Source organism: Scylla paramamosain, unplaced genomic scaffold, assembly GCF_035594125.1.
Source record: "Scylla paramamosain isolate STU-SP2022 unplaced genomic scaffold, ASM3559412v1 Contig37, whole genome shotgun sequence".
Classification (NCBI taxonomy): Eukaryota; Metazoa; Arthropoda; class Malacostraca; order Decapoda; family Portunidae; genus Scylla; species Scylla paramamosain.
In genome coordinates, this window is record NW_026973702.1 from 153,341 (window position 1) to 170,545 (window position 17,205).

At 42.5% G+C, this 17,205-nt stretch overlaps 1 long non-coding RNA gene across 1 annotated transcript; it reads right to left on the reverse strand.

The window, feature by feature from the left end:
* Window positions 1-3,388: 3,388 nt before the first annotated feature.
* On the reverse strand, window positions 3,389-4,187 carry LOC135097936 (uncharacterized). The gene is made up of 2 exons (XR_010266372.1): window positions 4,027-4,187; window positions 3,389-3,691 (listed from the first exon to the last, which is right to left on the reverse strand). It is a non-coding gene; the product is annotated as an uncharacterized LOC135097936 (long non-coding RNA).
* Between the last annotated feature and the right edge of the window lie 13,018 nt (window positions 4,188-17,205).

Consider the following 17,205-nt stretch of genomic DNA (forward strand, 5'->3'; position numbering starts at 1 on the left):
CCTAAAGGTAAGTCAAATCTAGAAGAGACTATTGATTGATGGCTCGCACCATGGTGGGAATCGCACTGAGTCTGTACCGGTCCGTACGTGGCGCCTTTAGGGGCGTTATCTTATTGTGGTGTCTGGTGGCACGGGTAGGGCGAGGCGCGTCAGGCGGCAGCATGTTTCTGAGACGTGGATGATTCAGAAGTCCCCTTCCAAACTTCTCTAGAGCCTCACTGTACCTGGTGGATAGTCTGAACAGCTTCAGGGTGTTCAGGGCTTCTTCATAGGTGGTGTATGCAGGGCCAAGGATGACCCTGCACGCCCTTTTCTGCACACTCTCCAACTGTAGCTGTTGAGTTTGTGTGAGGGAGGAGGACCACGCTGGGGAGGCGTACATGAGTTTGGGGAGGATGAAAGTAAGATACACCCCCCTTAACTCATCTGTCGGCGTCCCCAGCGACCTGAGTCTGCGCAGCATGTACAGCCTGTAGGTAGCTGATCTTATGGTGCTGGCGACATGCTGCTTCCAGGTCAGCTGGTCGTCCACCGTGACTCCGAGGAGCTTGGCACATCGGACCACCTGGAGGGGGTGAGGGCCCACTGAGAGCTGGGAAGGGGGCACTGGTACAGAGGAAGTACAGAAATGCATCACCACAGTTTTGTTGTGGTTGATGGTCATCCTGCTCTCCTCCGTCCACGTCTGCAGCCGCTCCAGGATCGCTTGCAGTGGCGAGTAGTCTGGGTTCTTGGTGGAAACTGGGACGCCCACGGTGCAGTCGTCCACATACTTCCAGCGATGGGGGGTGTCAGTGAGGGCGTCGTTAATGAGGAGGAGGAAGCATAGAGGACCCATCTTGGTCCCCTGGGGGACCCCACAAGTCAGCTGTTGGAAAGTAGAGACAGAGCCCTGATAGCGAACGGCCTGACGCCTCCCTGTGAGGAAGTCGGCTAGCCACGCTATCAGGTTAGGAGGGAGACCCAGACTCACTGCCTTGCTGATGACAACAGTGTGATCAACAAGATCAAAAGCCTTTTTGAAGTCCACAAAAGCAACAGCTAGAAAGGTGTTTCGCTTGTCCAGGTGGCTGTGGATGAATTCAAGGAAGCTGGTCAGGTAATGGGAGGTGGAGGTGGCTTTAATATTTCCAAACTGTCTGTGTGTGTGTGTGTGTGTGTGTGTGTGTGTGTGTGTGTGTGTGTGTGTGTGTGTGTGTGTGTGTGTGCTTGAACCAAACACCTACACGTCTTAATTTTTTTCCCATCCCAGTAACTAATAAATGCATCTGACCTTTCCCCACATTTTTCCCCTCATCTCCTCCCCTCACCCCATCACCAAGCTTTTTCCTCTTTCTCATTATTAAGAGATGCCAACAATACCGTCAAAATTCCCCCACTTCCTCCCCCCCACTTACCATCATTCCTCTTTCCCTCTTTCATCTTCCTCCCCCCCCTCTCTCTCTCTCTCTCTCTCTCTCTCTCTCTCTCTCTCTCTCTCTCGCTCTCTCCCCTCGCCAGCATTGTCCCGGGGAGCTTGAGACACTCCAGGCGTTAAGGAGAGAGAACAGGTGAGTTATGAGTGAGGGGAGAGGTGAGGGGAGAGGGAGAGGGGAGACAGAGGGGAATAGGTAAGAAGGACGACAGGGAGAGAGAGAGGAAGGAAAGGATAAGAGGCAATAAAGAGATGATTATGATGATGGCAAAACCAGGTGAGAAAATAAGGGGAAAGTGAGGGGAATTGAGAGTATGAGGGGGAAATATGAAAGTGAATTGAAGGTGATGGAAAAATAAAGTTAAAATAAAAGGAAACAAGGAAAAAAGAGGGAAATTTAACAAAGAAAGGGGAAAAGGAGAAATGTAAAAAAAAGTTACAGAAAAGATGGTGAGAAGGAAAGTGAGGGGAAAAAAGAAGATGGGCGAGGAAAAATGAGAGGGGGAAAAAGATGAGAGGACAAATGAGAGGGGAAACTGAGAGGAAAATTATGATATGTAGTAATAAACGTGGAGGGAAAGTTTTATATATATCCTCTCTCTCTCTCTCTCTCTCTCTCTCTCTCTCTCTCTCTCTCTCTCTCTCTCTCTCTCTCTCTCTCTCTCTCTCTCTCTCTCTCTCTCCATAGGGTAAGTAGAAAACTGCTCCTTCCCTCACTTTTACCTCCATCTTTCTCGACTAAATCCCTCCTGATTCCCTCCTTTCCTCCTTCCCTCTTCCTAACTCTTTCTCAGCACCTCCTCATCCCTCCCTTCCTCCTCTTCCTCCCTCTCTTCCTCTCCTTCTCTACCTGCCTCTTCTCCCTCTCTTCACGATTACTACTATAATCCCCTCTTCTCTCTCTCTCTCTCTCTCTCTCTCTCTCTCTCTCTCTCTCTCTCTCTCTCTCTCTCTCTCTCTCTCTCTCTGTGGAAGAAAAGGAATGAAAAGAGCAAAAAAGTAAACAAAGGAACAGAAATTAAAGAAACGAAGAAATACAAAGGAAAAATCAGAGAGAGAGAGAGAGAGAGAGAGAGAGAGAGAGAGAGAGAGAGAGAGAGAGAGAGAGAGAGAGAGAGAAGGTATGTGCGAAGAATATAATTAGTCACGAACCTTCTTAAATTACAGACTTGTAGAATAATAAGAATCAAATGAAATTCGAGATAAGAATAATGATGCGAGGAGGAGGAGGAGGAGGAGGAGGAGGAGGAGGAGGAGGAGGAGGAGGAGGAGGAAGTAGGCAGGGAGGGAGGGGAGGAAGAACAGGTCATTCGTGAGGGAGGAAAATAAGAAAAAAGAAAAGTGGAAATGAATTAAAGAAGAAGAAGAAGAAGAAGAAGAAGAAGAAGAAGAAGAAGAAGAAGAAGAAGAAGAAGAAGAAGAAGAAGAAGAAATAACTAGAACAACAATAACAACAACAACAACAACAACAACAACAACAACAACAACAACAACAAACAAATAAACAAACAAAAAACAAACAAACAAACAAACACAAAAAAGACAAAGAATAAAACAAAAGCCAAAAAAAGAAAGAAATGGAAAAAACACTAAAAGAAAAGAAAAAAACGAAAAAAAAGAAAAAAAATGAAGAACAGAAGAAGAAGTAGAGGAAGAAGAAGAAGAAGAAGAAGAAGAAGAAGAAGAAGAAGAAGAAGAAGAAGAAGAAGAAAAAAAAAGAAAGAAGACCAACAAAAAGAAAAAAAAAAGAGATCCATCAATTCCATTCAGATAAACATCATCCCTCCCTCTCTCCCTTCTCCCACCCCCATCACCCCCACAACTTTTCCCCTCACCGTGGCCTTGACTTTCTTGTAATAACTTGTTCTTTTTTAGAACATAGTGTATTTATCACACAACATGGTCAAGTTGACATTATATTATTTTGTTGACTTGTGTCGTTCATAACCACAGGGTTCCATATAAATTGCACAATTGTTCTTCTCTGCATCACTGCATCTTTGTTTATTGATGCCTAATGGTAATAATGGCGTTGTAGCTTTCTTTATCAAGTACATTTGAGGCAATAAATATACAAAATATGCTGTGGGATATTATGAAGTTACTGTATGTTATACATTGTATTATTTTTATGAAATGAAAGTATTATGATCGTCAAAGACGGTCGGTGTAATTGGTGTTGCCGGTTTGGAAAGGGAAGATGTGTTGGCGCGGTGGACCATCTGCCTCACTCCTCTCACCGTCATGCCCATGGTGTGCGCAACCCGGTCATATGGCCTGTTTGGATAATGCTTAATGTTACTATAATGTATAGGTCAATTGTATTTCTTCATTATTCTCTTGATTAAAATCACGATATTGTTATATGAATGATCATGCATATGAATATCTATACGGGCACGAATGAAACGTGTCCGTATTATGTAAACATGGAACGAGCTATATTATGTATAACAAATTCTCTTACATACCAATTAAATGGTGGGGGAGACGATGTAAAGGGGTGTTGGCGCGTAACATTTATGATCTACCCACATTCTCGTCAGCCTCATCCCCCTTCCCCACCACCTGTGCAAACCAGTAATTAGACGAAAATAAAAATATCCACCTACCTATTCAGACTTATGTATGTTGCACCACGGGTCCTCTCACTCCTGTACAATGTAGCGAGGCGAAGAACAAATGCCGTCCTGCATCCACGTGGGCAATGGAGCAACATGCCTGACATCGTTGATGGTTGTTGTGCTTGTAGGCGGGTGTAGGCGGGGCTAGACGAGTACCCTACATTCGTTCGAATGTGCATACGACCTTAGTGACCATGCCTGGCTTCGGCTTAATATACAGGAGTAAACTCCTTCGTAAACACATATAGCAATATGCTATGTGGGCCATAAATTATGTAGGGGCACTTGTTTTTCATGAAGACAGGTTATGTGCCTGTATTCTGAAAAAAAGCTTTGCTCTCACACCAGACTGTTTTCAAAGGACACAATGATGATCACACGGGTTTTCAAGACTGCTTTTCCCTTTGATGGTGTAGAAACCTTACCAGTCTGTCACGAGGACCGTAGAAACATCCTTAAAACCCGTGTAATTTCTACTACAGCCTCTTGAAAGTATTCGGATGCGGGCAGATATGTTTCCGGATACTGTGTAGGGTCTCTATAGACATCTGTTGTGTTTTGCTTTACTCTGCGAGAAATTAACGTGTAAGTTGTGTGATGCGGGAACAGCTAGCCTGGGTGGACCTCCCCTCCTTTCTTCTTCCTCGGCTCGCTACGTACTGGGGTGGCGCCGCGCGCCAGTAAGTGATCCAAGCCTTACAGGAAACACTTAGCAAATGACTGATTAAATTTTTTTCGGCTGTTTTTTACAGTGGAAATAATGAAAACCATAGTTGAAGAAACAAACAAATTCTACGGTTTTACGATTGCTTGCAGAGTACTTTTACCCAACTCTCGCTTCCTAGACTGGCATCCAACAACTGTAAGGGAAATGAATTCTTTCCTGGCACTTATTATGCTGATGGGGCTGAATCTTAAAGAAAAGTATAAGCTTTACTGGTCGACTGATCCACTTCATCACGTGCCAGTTTTCAGTAAAGTGATGTCAGTAAACAGATTCACTGCCTTCCTGCAGTCCCTACATTTCCATGGCAACACAAAACCCACTGACGATGATAGAATGAGAAAGATACATTTGCAACCGCTTCAAATCAACATTCAGGCCATTTCAGAAGTTGGTTATTGATGAAAGTCAGGTACTCTGGCGGGGTCATTTGTATTTTCGCCAGTACATCTGAACGAAGCGTCATAGATTTGGCTTGAAATTATATGTTCCCTGTGATTGTGAAACTGGCTTCATATTAGACATGATTCTGTACTTAGGAGCTGGAACAGACATAAACCTAACGCAGGGACTGGGCAAGTCAGGGAGTGTTGTAAGCACTATGCTTGAGCCTTATTTGGGTAAGGGACACATTTTATATGTTGACAACTGGTACACCAGCCCTTCTCTTTTTCATTTCCTACACGAAAATATGACAGGGGCCTGCGGAACAGTGAAAGCAAATAGGAAGTTTATGCCTAAATATCCCTCTAAACTCGTGAAAGGAGAAGTCATCCACAAACAAGCAAATAATAATATTCTCTCACTTAAGTGGAAAGACAAGAGAGAAGTTCATTTGCTTACCACTGTTCATGAGGCAAAAATGGAGTGGAGTGAAGACACTGAGCGCTGCACGGGTACCTTCATCTGCAAGCCTCAAGGTGTGATTCATTACAACCTAAACATGAGGTTGTTTGATAAAAGTGACAGTATGATGTCGACAGTGGAATGCAAACGCAAACAATGAAATGGTACAAAAAACTGTTTTTCCATCTTGTTGACTGTGCCACTCTCACGCACACATCCTGTACCAGGGCAGCACAGGGAAGAAGAGAACACTGTATAATTTCACCACAGAGGTTGTGAGACAGCTTCTCGAACAGTACTCTGAGCCACGAAATGGGGTAGGAAGGCGTGGGGCCGCAAATGGTGATGACCCTACACGCCTCACAGGACGTCAATTTCCAAAGAGCATCCCTGCCACGCCGTGTGAGAAAAAAAAGCAGAGGCCTTGTCACGTGTGTCGCACATCAACACAGCGACCCATAGCACGGAAAGACACGCGATATATGTGTGTGGAATGTAATATTGCTGCTCTCTGCCTAGAACCGTGCTTTGAGCAGTATCATACCCTAAAGTAATGCTAAATGTGTCACATAATCATGTACACAGTGTATGCAACAAATGGAGAAAAATAGGCACAGGAAATAAGTAAGCAGTAAAAAAAATAAAATAAATCAGGAGAAAAGTTTGTAAGGAATATACTTGTAAATGATTGAATGAAGTAAACTCCAATCCCTCCTCAGGATCCCTCTAAGCGAAGGTGCCTCTGGCGTTTTGCCTCTGTTGGTGGGGAAACCTGAGGAGGCATTTTGCTGATTTTTCTTGGAATGACTACTGCCTCCGTGTCAGAGACCCGTCTCTGTGTGCTGAGCGCATAACAGAGGTGATAGTGTCTGGCATGGAGGCGTACATTCCTCACTCTTTTTCTCGACCTAAACCTTCCAAACCTTGGTTTAACACAGCTTGTTCTCGTGCTATACATGATAGAGAGGTGGCCCACAAAAGGTACTTAAGCCTTCCATCACCAGAATCTCATGTACTTTATATTTCTGCCCGGAACCATGCCAAGTCTGTTCTCCAACTAGCCAAAAACTCCTTCATCAACAGAAAGTGTCAAAACCTTTCAAGATCTAACTCCCCTCGTGACTTCTGGCATCTGGCCAAAAATATCTCCAATAACTTTGCTTCTTCTTCTTTCCCTCCTTTATTTCAACCAGATGGCACCACTGTTATCACATCTATCTCTTAAGCTGAACTCTTCGCTCAAACCTTTGCTAAAAACTCTACCTTGGACGATTCTGGGCTTGTTCCTCCCTCTCCTCCACCCTCTGACTACTTCATGCTACCTATTAAATTTCTTCGCAATGATGTTACCCTTCCTTTACCTTTCTGTCTGTTTGTTTTCTTCCACATCTTCTCTCTCTTACCTTCTCTTAACATTAACCTCGCTTTTCCCTGCCTGTCCTTTGCCTTGCCTTCCCATACTCGTATAGCCTCCTGTTGACGGCTCATTACACTTGTATTCTATTACTTTAGAGAAGGCAGGAACCCAGGTGTGTGTGGGAACAGGATGGGGTGTCAGGTGGCTCACTTCCGCCCGACACCTGACCTAACCTCAATATTTATTTTTCCAGCAGGTGTGTGTGTGTGTGTGTGTGTGTGTGTGTGTGTGTGTGTGTGTGTGTGTGTGCGTCTGTGTTTGTTGGGATGAGTGTGAGGTGTAAGTGACAGGGTGGAATCAAAAGCTTTTCGTCTCATCAACTCCTCTCCTCTAACTGACTGTCTTCAGCATCTCTCTCACCGCCGCAATGTTGCATATCTAGCTGTCTTCTACCGCTATTTTCATGCTAACTGCTCTTCTGATCTTGCTAACTGCATGCCTCCCCTCCTCCCGCGGCCTCGCTGCACAAGACTTTCTTCTTTCTCTCACCCCTATTCTGTCCACCTCTCTAACGCAAGAGTTAACCAGTATTCTCAATCATTCATCCCTTTCTCTGGTAAACTCTGGAACTCCCTGCCTGCTTCTGTATTTCCACCTTCCTACGACTTGAATTCCTTCAAGAGAGAGGTTTCAAGACACTTATCCACCAATTTTTGACCACTGCTTTCACCCTTTTATGGGACTGGCATTTCAGTGGGCATTTTTTTTTATTAGATTTTTGTTGCCCTTGGCCAGTGTCCTTCCTACATAAAAAAAAAAAAGTGTGTTTTCCTCTCTCCTCTCTCCCACTGGCAATCTGAGCTCCACTCCTCACCTTTTCACTCTTCGGCTCCGGATTAACATTTTGCCATTCACGGTTCCCAATGTTCAGGTTGAATTCATTAAAACTTTTCCCTGACGACGCTGACACCGTGCCTCTCTCTCATTTAAGGCTAATTGGACTTCTGTGGCCATTAAAAAGAATTCAGACCAGCGAGAGAGAGAGAGAGAGAGAGAGAGAGAGAGAGAGAGAGAGAGAGAGAGAGAGAGAGAGAGAGAGAGACTATTGGACATTAAATCTATTACTTATAACTTTGGTCAAGAAAAAAAAGTTGGTAGGTAACGAAGGTACTAAAAAAGCAAGGGACAGGTGAGGCCAGGTAAGTAGCGTGACAGTAATTGGACACGGAGACAGGTGAGGTACCACAGCAGAATAATGATAGTCAGACGGATAGATAGATAGATAGATAGATAGATAGATAGATAGATATAGATGAGAAACTAGATGATGAGATAGATAGACAGACAGACAGATAGATAGACAAAAGATAAATAAAAGGATAGGCAGACAGACAAGCAGGCAGACAAACACACGAGGTGAAATAATGAATGCAAATTGCAGTAGATGAAAGGAAAACCGTTTACGGACCACTTCGCTCTGCAGTGTCAGCGCAATAAGTGTCCTCCCCGATCTGAACGAACATATCGCGTAATGATCGAAACACTCAATGGGGGCGTTCGTTTTCATTGTGGTTGTAAAATGTTCCGCAAAGTTTCAAGTCTGTTCATAATTGGGAGAATATTTAATGAACTATATCTGACGGAGGAACTTGGTCGACATTTCAGTACTTTATGGTTCACACGTTCAACTTTTCACGTACTAAAGGTAAACTACATCGACTGTTCTACCGGCTTTTCTCTATAACACACTTCACTCGTCTCCCCCTTTGTTTTATGTATTCCTCCACCATCTGTCTTTGTTTTCAGTCTTCTGTGCCCATGCGTGTCTTTTTTTTTTTTTTTACAGAGGACGATCATAGGAGTGAAAGAGATAATGTCTTAATTTTCACACTTTTCCCTCCTTTCTAACTCTACAGTATGAAAAAAGATCTATGATAATTATTATATAATCTTTTCACAAACCCAGTCTGTTTATTTCCACCAATGGTTCCTTAAGTGATTCACTTGTGTCTTATTTTGAGTCCTAAAAGAGAGTAACATCTAACAGAAGCTAGTATTCATTATGGAGCATCCCAGTCTGTCCATACCTACCAGTGATCATTTCAGAAACTCACCACCACTTCATTTCAACTCTTTAAGATATGGAAATAAGACCCTAGCTAGTATATGTTTTTCCCTTTACAGAAAAAAAACCGTCATTATCTTTATTTTCACCAATATTCTTTTCAGTAACTCACCACAGCTTCAGTTCAACTAAACCCATGAAAATAACTCCAAACATAAGCTAGCGTATACATTCTCTTCACACAAACTAAAAAAACACGTTTCATTCCCTGTATTCCCAGCAATGGTCCATTCAGTAACTCACCAGAGCTTCACTTTAACTTTCCCGCCAAAGAACACAGACGCCTCGTGAAGTCCTTATTGTGAAAACAAGACGCAGTTCTTCTTTAACCTAACCACGTGTCGCATTCTTTCAAGAGACAAGGAGAACGCCTTCCAACCGCCCCCCTTCCCTCCGCTGTGTCTGTTCTGTGGCTCAAGGGCGACGAAACTTGAGTGGACGCCTCCTCTTTCAAGTGAACGTGTTGGGGAGACTGAAACGGGCGGAAACGGAACTACTTCGGAACCGTTCTCAAGTTTGGCGTCGCTTAGGAGATGTTTTGGGAACCCTTTCTGTACTTTATGTTTTCCTGAATCGCTTCTTCATTACGCCACGGTGTATTGTGTTCACTCGTAAGAGAGAGAGAGAGAGAGAGAGAGAGAGAGAGAGAGAGAGAGAGAGAGAGAGAGAGAGAGAGAGAGAGAGAGATAAATGCTAAAAATGTCGAGTAAATCTATAGGAAAAAGAAAAATGAGAAAAAATGTAGAAAGCACTGGATTAGAGAGAGAGAGAAAAAGAGAGGAGAGAGAGAGAGAGAGAGAGAGAGAGAGAGAGAGAGAGAGAGAGAGAGAGAGAGAATGAGAGAGAGAGAGAGAGAGAGATAGTCACGTACCATCATACTTAATCATCAGTATTATATTTTTGCTGTCTCTTTTTCTCTCTATCATTTGGTAACGAAGGTAAAAAAAAAAACAGCACATTTATGACGTGAGAACTGAGCGCCTGCAACCACCGCGACACTTTAAAGCCGCCGTATTGTGGCGCTCGCTTTAATGATGCAGACAGAGCTGATTCGTCATTTTATCTTAGAGAGAGAGAGAGAGAGAGAGAGAGAGAGAGAGAGAGAGAGAGAGAGAGAGAGAGAGAGAGAGAGTGGTGGGAGTTATTTTAAGGGTATTAGTGGCGATTTTCCACTCTCTCTCTCTCTCTCTCTCTCTGCCTTATCTTACTCAATTATTCCACTCCCCTCGCTATTTTCTCCTTTTCCTTGTGTTGTCCCTTTCTCTCCGTCTCTGTGATTCTTCCCCTCACTGGTTCGTTATCTCCTTTGTCACTATTGTTTTGTGATTTTGTTTTCTTCTCTACTCTGATTATTTTTTTCTTTTACAGCTTCGTTCATTTTCTTTAGTGCTTCAGTGTTTGAGATTTCTGTTGGACAAGTGTTTCAGTGTTTGTTTATTTAAATTCTCGTGTGTTTGCTATCTGGTTTCTATTTTTCATGGTGGGAGGAGGACACACACACACACACACACACACACACACACACACACACACACACACACACACACACACACACACACACAATACCATCTAATCTCACATTTATTTAGATTCCATAATGTTTGTTATCTAATTTGTTCTTATTTTTCTGTTTTTATGGTGACACACACACACACACACACACACACACACACACACACACACACACACACACACAGTACTGTCTCAGCTCAGCACAACACGGGGTCATCGATCTTACTGTATTACGTCACAAGTTGTCCCAAATATAACTTTTCACGACCACTCACAGCTCGTAACATTGTACACGGTCAGGAAACTTTTTTTACTATAACCTAGAGATATATTTGTACACAGTTATGGCTCCAATTTCTTCTTTATGCTTTATATATGAAGTTTTACGTAAGAACTGTGACTGAAAATACAACTTTTATTTATATTTATTTAGTTTTCAAGGTTGTTGGATATTTTTATTTGTTACATTCCTGAAAATTTAAAGACATTTGCTTATATATTTATTTAGTTTTCATCGTTCATTTATTTATTTATTTTTTTGTCACATTTCTAAAAATTTAAAGCGATTTGCCATTTAATATTCACGAATCTAGACATCACTTGCTGTTTTCCCTCTCACCATCACCACTACCGTCACCACCGCCACCACCACCACACTCTCCACCTTCTTCCTCCTCCTTACCACTTCATTTCCTCTTTTAAGGCACGAATACCCACACCAACCTTCCTATTCCTTCTATCCATTCCTTCTAGTTCGCCTCTGTATTATTACCCGTTTCTTTCTTGTACTCCCCCATCTCACACGCCTTTCACCTTTTATTCTGATCCTTATTTATCTCCTCTTCCTCTTCATTTCCATTCCTTTTCTCCATTTCTCGGTCATTCCCCGTTTTCCTTCTCTTTTCTCTCTCCCATATCACACTTCGTTCTCCTTTTATTCAGGTCCTTCTAATCTATCTCCTCCTCCTTTTCCTTTACATTTCTTCCTCCAGTCATTCTAATCTATCTCCGCCTCTTCCTCCTTCCTTTGCAGTGTCCTCACCACGTCCCCAAGCCTCCCTATCACCTCTTTCCTTGTGTCCTCCCTCATTCAAATAAATATATATCTCTTAACAACAAACAACAAAATTAAAATAAATAAATAAATAAAAACGCATTTCCCACCGTAATAAACTTTTTTCGGCTTTCGACTTCACGAACATCAATAATTAAGGAAAAAATGAGAGAGAGAAAAAAAAAAGCAATATGTTTTGAGACTCGAGGCGGGAGGCTACACGTTAGATAAGGAGGGAGGGAGAAAGACGTGCCTGGGGAGGGAAGTTATCGTGAAGGAAAGGAAGGAATGTCGGAGGGAGGGAGGGAGGGAGGGAAGAAGGTGGACATGGAGATGGGGAGGTGGGAGGGAGTGGGAGGATAGAGGAGAGGAAAGAAGGTAAGGAATGAGGAAGGGAAATGCACAGGCAGAGACAAGGATGGAAGGAAGAGGAGGAAAGAAAACAAATAAATGAAGAGGAAAAGAAAAGTAATGGAATTAAAGCAAGAATAACAAAATCGAGAGCAAGTAAGACAAGGAAAATATAGTTAGGAAAAACAACACTGAGAATAAGAATGAAAAAGACAACTAGAAAATAAGTAAGAACAAGAACAAATAAAATAAAACAAGAATAAAAATAAGAAATACAATAACAGCAACAACAACATAACCACAATCTTCACCACCTCCACCACCACCAACAACAACAACACCACCACCACCAACAACAACAACAACAACCACACCAACCCCATAACCACTGCAACACCACCAACACCATCACCACAATCGAACCACAACAAAAAACAAAAGCAATCACCAGACACACCCTCTCCTCAATCCAATCCACCCCAAAGGAAGGAAAAAAAAGAACAAAAAAAAAAAAAAAACACCAGATCGAGGCACAGACAGGACACTTTAGTACGTACACAAAATGATACCGCCAGTTTTTCCCAAGGGCTCGGGGGCCAGAAGGTTTAGGTTAGGTTAGGTTAGGTTAGGGTTAGGTTAGGAAAGCCAGTTTTTCCCAAGGGCTCGGGGGCCAGAAGGTTAGGTTAGGTTAGGTTAGGTTAGGTTAGGTTAGGAAAGCCAGTTTTTCCCAAGGGCTCGGGGGCCAGAAGCGATATATTTCCGTCACACAAAAGTAACGGAAAAACCCAAAAAACAGTGTCGTTACTCTGATAAGACAAGACAGCCGAGGAGATGGAGGCTCGCGGAATGAGAGGGAGGGGGAAAAAGGGGAGGAAGAAAGACTTGAAGGAACTTTAAGAGGGAGGACACAAGGAAAGAGGTGATAGGGAGGCTTGGGGACGTGGTGAGGACACTGCAAAGGAAGGAGGAAGAGGCGGAGATAGATTAGAATGACTGGAGGAAGAAATGTAAAGGAAAAGGAGGAGGAGATAGATTAGAAGGACCTGAATAAAAGGAGAACGAAGTGTGATATGGGGAGAGAAAAGAGAAGGAAAACGGGGGAATGACCGAGAAATGGGAGAAAAGGAATGGAAATGAAGAGGAAGAGGAGATAAATAAGGATCAGAATAAAAGGTGAAAGGCGTGTGAGATGGGGGAGTACAAGAAAGAAACGGGTAATAATACAGAGGCGAACTAGAAGGAATGGATAGAAGGAATAGGAAGGTTGGTGTGGGTATTCGTGCCTTTAAAAGAGGAAATGAAGTGGTAAGGAGGAGGAAGAAGGTGGAGAGTGTGGTGGTGGTGGCGGGTGGTGACGGTAGTGGTGATGGTGAGAGGGGAAAACAGCAAGTGATGTCCTAGCTTCGTGAATATTAAATGGCAAATCGCTTTAAATTTTTAGAAATGTGACAAAAAAATAAATAAATAAATGAACGATGAAAACTAAATAAATATATAAGCAAATGTCTTTAAATTTTCAGGAATGTAACAAATAAAAATATCCAACAACCTTGAAAACTAAATAAATATAAATAAAAGTTGTATTTTCAGTCACAGTTCTTACGATAAAACTTCATATATAAAGCATAAAGAAGAAATTGGAGCCATAACTGTGTACAAATATATCTCTAGGTTATAGTAAAAAAAGTTTCCTGACCGTGTACAATGTTACGAGCTGTGAGTGGTCGTGAAAAGTTATATTTGGGACAACTTGTGACGTAATACAGTAAGATCGATGACCCCGTGTTGTGCTGAGCTGAGACAAGTACTGTGTGTGTGTGTGTGTGTGTGTGTGTGTGTGTGTGTGTGTGTGTGTGTGTGGTGTGTGTGTGTGTGTGTGTGTGTGTGTGTGTGTGTGTGTCACCATAAAAACAGAAAAATAAGAACAAATTAGATAACAAACATTATGGAATCTAAATAAATGTGAGATTAGATGGTATTGTGTGTGTGTGTGTGTGTGTGTGTGTGTGTGTGTGTGTGTGTGTGTGTGTGTGTGTGTGTGTGTGTGTGTGTGTGTGTGTGTGTCCTCCTCCCACCATGAAAAATAGAAACCAGATAGCAAACACACGAGAATTTAAATAAACAAACACTGAAACACTTGTCCAACAGAAATCTCAAACACTGAAGCACTAAAGAAAATGAACGAAGCTGTAAAAGAAAAAAATAATCAGAGTAGAGAAGAAAACAAAATCACAAAACAATAGTGACAAAGGAGATAACGAACCAGTGAGGGGAAGAATCACAGAGACGGAGAGAAAGGGACAACACAAGGAAAAGGAGAAAATAGCGAGGGGAGTGGGAATAATTGAGTAAGATAAGGCAGAGAGAGAGAGAGAGAGAGAGAGTGGAAAATCGCCACTAATACCCTTAAAATAACTCCCACCACTCTCTCTCTCTCTCTCTCTCTCTCTCTCTCTCTCTCTCTCTCTCTCTCTAAGATAAAATGGACGAATCAGCTCTGTCTGCATCATTAAAGCGAGCGCCACAATACGGCGGCTTTAAAGTGTCGCGGTGGTTTGCAGGCGCTCAGTTCTCACGTCATAAATGTGCTGTTTTTGTTTTTACCTTCGTTACCAAATGATAGAGAGAAAAAGAGACAGCAAAAATATAATACTGATGATTAAGTATGATGGTACGTGACTATCTCTCTCTCTCTCTCTCTCTCTCTCTCTCTCTCTCTCTCTCTCTCTCTCTCTCTCTCTCTCTCTCTCTCTCTCTCTCTCTCTCTTTTTTCCTCTCTCTCTCTAATCCCGTGCTTTCTACATTTTTTCTCATCTTTTCTTTTTCCTATAGATTTACTCGACATTTTTAGCATTTATCTCTCTCTCTCTCTCTCTCTCTCTCTCTCTCTCTCTCCCTCTCTCTCTCCCCTTCTCTCTCTCTCTCTCTCTCTCTCCTCTTACGAGTGAACACAATACACCGTGGCGTAATGAAGAAGCGATTCAGGAAAACATAAAGTACAGAAAGGGTTCCCAAAACATCTCCTAAGCGACGCCCAAACTTGAGAACGGTTCCGAAGTAGTTCCGTTTCCGCCCGTTTCAGTCTCCCCAACACGTTCACTTGAAAGAGGAGGCGTCCACTCAAGTTTCGTCGCCCTTGAGCCACAGAACAGACACAGCGGAGGGAAGGGGGGCGGTTGGAAGGCGTTCTCCTTTGTCTCTTGAAAGAATGCGACACGTGGTTAGGTAAAAGAAGAACTGCGTCTTGTTTTCACAATAAGGGACTTCACGAGGCGTCTGTGTTCTTTGGCGGGAAAGTTAAAGTGAAGCTCTGGTGAGTTACTGAATGGACCATTGCTGGGAATACAGGGAATGAAACGTGTTTTTTTTAGTTTGTGTGAAGAGAATGTATACGCTAGCTTATGTTTGGAGTTATTTTCATGGGTTTAGTTGAACTGAAGCTGTGGTGAGTTACTGAAAAGAATATTGGTGAAAATAAAGATAATGACGGTTTTTTTCTGTAAAGGGAAAAACATATACTAGCTAGGGTCTTATTTCCATATCTTAAAGAGTTGAAATGAAGTGGTGGTGAGTTTCTGAAATGATCACTGGTAGGTATGGACAGACTGGGATGCTCCATAATGAATACTAGCTTCTGTTAGATGTTACTCTCTTTTAGGACTCAAAATAAGACACAAGTGAATCACTTAAGGAACCATTGGTGGAAATAAACAGACTGGGTTTGTGAAAAGATTATATAATAATTATCATAGATCTTTTTTCATACTGTAGAGTTAGAAAGGAGGGAAAAAGTGTGAAAATTAAGACATTATCTCTTTCACTCCTATGATCGTCCTCTGTAAAAAAAAAAAAAAAAAAGACACGCATGGGCACAGAAGACTGAAAACAAAGACAGATGGTGGAGGAATACATAAAACAAAGGGGGAGACGAGTGAAGTGTGTTATAGAAAAAAGCCGGTAGAACAGTCGATGTAGTTTACCTTTAGTACGTGAAAAGTTGAACGTGTGAACCATAAAGTACTGAAATGTCGACCAAGTTCCTCCGTCAGATATAGTTCATTAAATATTCTCCCAATTATGAACAGACTTGAAACTTTGCGGAACATTTTACAACCACAATGAAAACGAACGCCCCCATTGAGTGTTTCGATCATTACGCGATATGTTCGTTCAGATCGGGGAGGACACTTATTGCGCTGACCACTGCAGAGCGAAGTGGTCCGTAAACGGTTTTCCTTTCATCTACTGCAATTTGCATTCATTATTTCACCTCGTGTGTTTGTCTGCCTGCTTGTCTGTCTGCCTATCCTTTTATTTATCTTTTGTCTATCTATCTGTCTGTCTGTCTATCTATCTCATCATCTAGTTTCTCATCTATATCTATCTATCTATCTATCTATCTATCTATCCGTCTGACTATCATTATTCTGCTGTGGTACCTCACCTGTCTCCGTGTCCAATTACTGTCACGCTACTTACCTGGCCTCACCTGTCCCTTGCTTTTTTAGTACCTTCGTTACCTACCAACTTTTTTTTCTTGACCAAAGTTATAAGTAATAGATTTAATGTCCAATAGTCTCTCTCTCTCTCTCTCCTCTCTCTCTCCTCTCTCTCTCTCTCCTCTCTCTCTCTCTCTCTCTCTCTCTCTCTCTCGCTGGTCTGAATTCTTTTTAATGGCCACAGAAGTCCAATTAGCCTTAAATGAGAGAGAGGCACGGTGTCAGCGTCGTCAGGGAAAAGTTTTAATGAATTCAACCTGAACATTGGGAACCGTGAATGGCAAAATGTTAATCCGGAGCCGAAGAGTGAAAAGGTGAGGAGTGGAGCTCAGATTGCCAGTGGGAGAGAGGAGAGAGGAAAACACACTTTTTTTTTTTTTATGTAGGAAGGACACTGGCCAAGGGCAACAAAAATCTAATAAAAAAAAAATGCCCACTGAAATGCCAGTCCCATAAAAGGGTGAAAGCAGTGGTCAAAAATTGGTGGATAAGTGTCTTTGAAACCTCTCTCTTGAAGGAATTCAAGTCGTAGGAAGGTGGAAATACAGAAGCAGGCAGGGAGTTCCAGAGTTTACCAGAGAAAGGGATGAATGATTGAGAATACTGGTTAACTCTTGCGTTAGAGAGGTGGACAGAATAGGGGTGAGAGAAAGAAGAAAGTCTTGTGCAGCGAGGCCGCGGGAGGAGGGGAGGCATGCA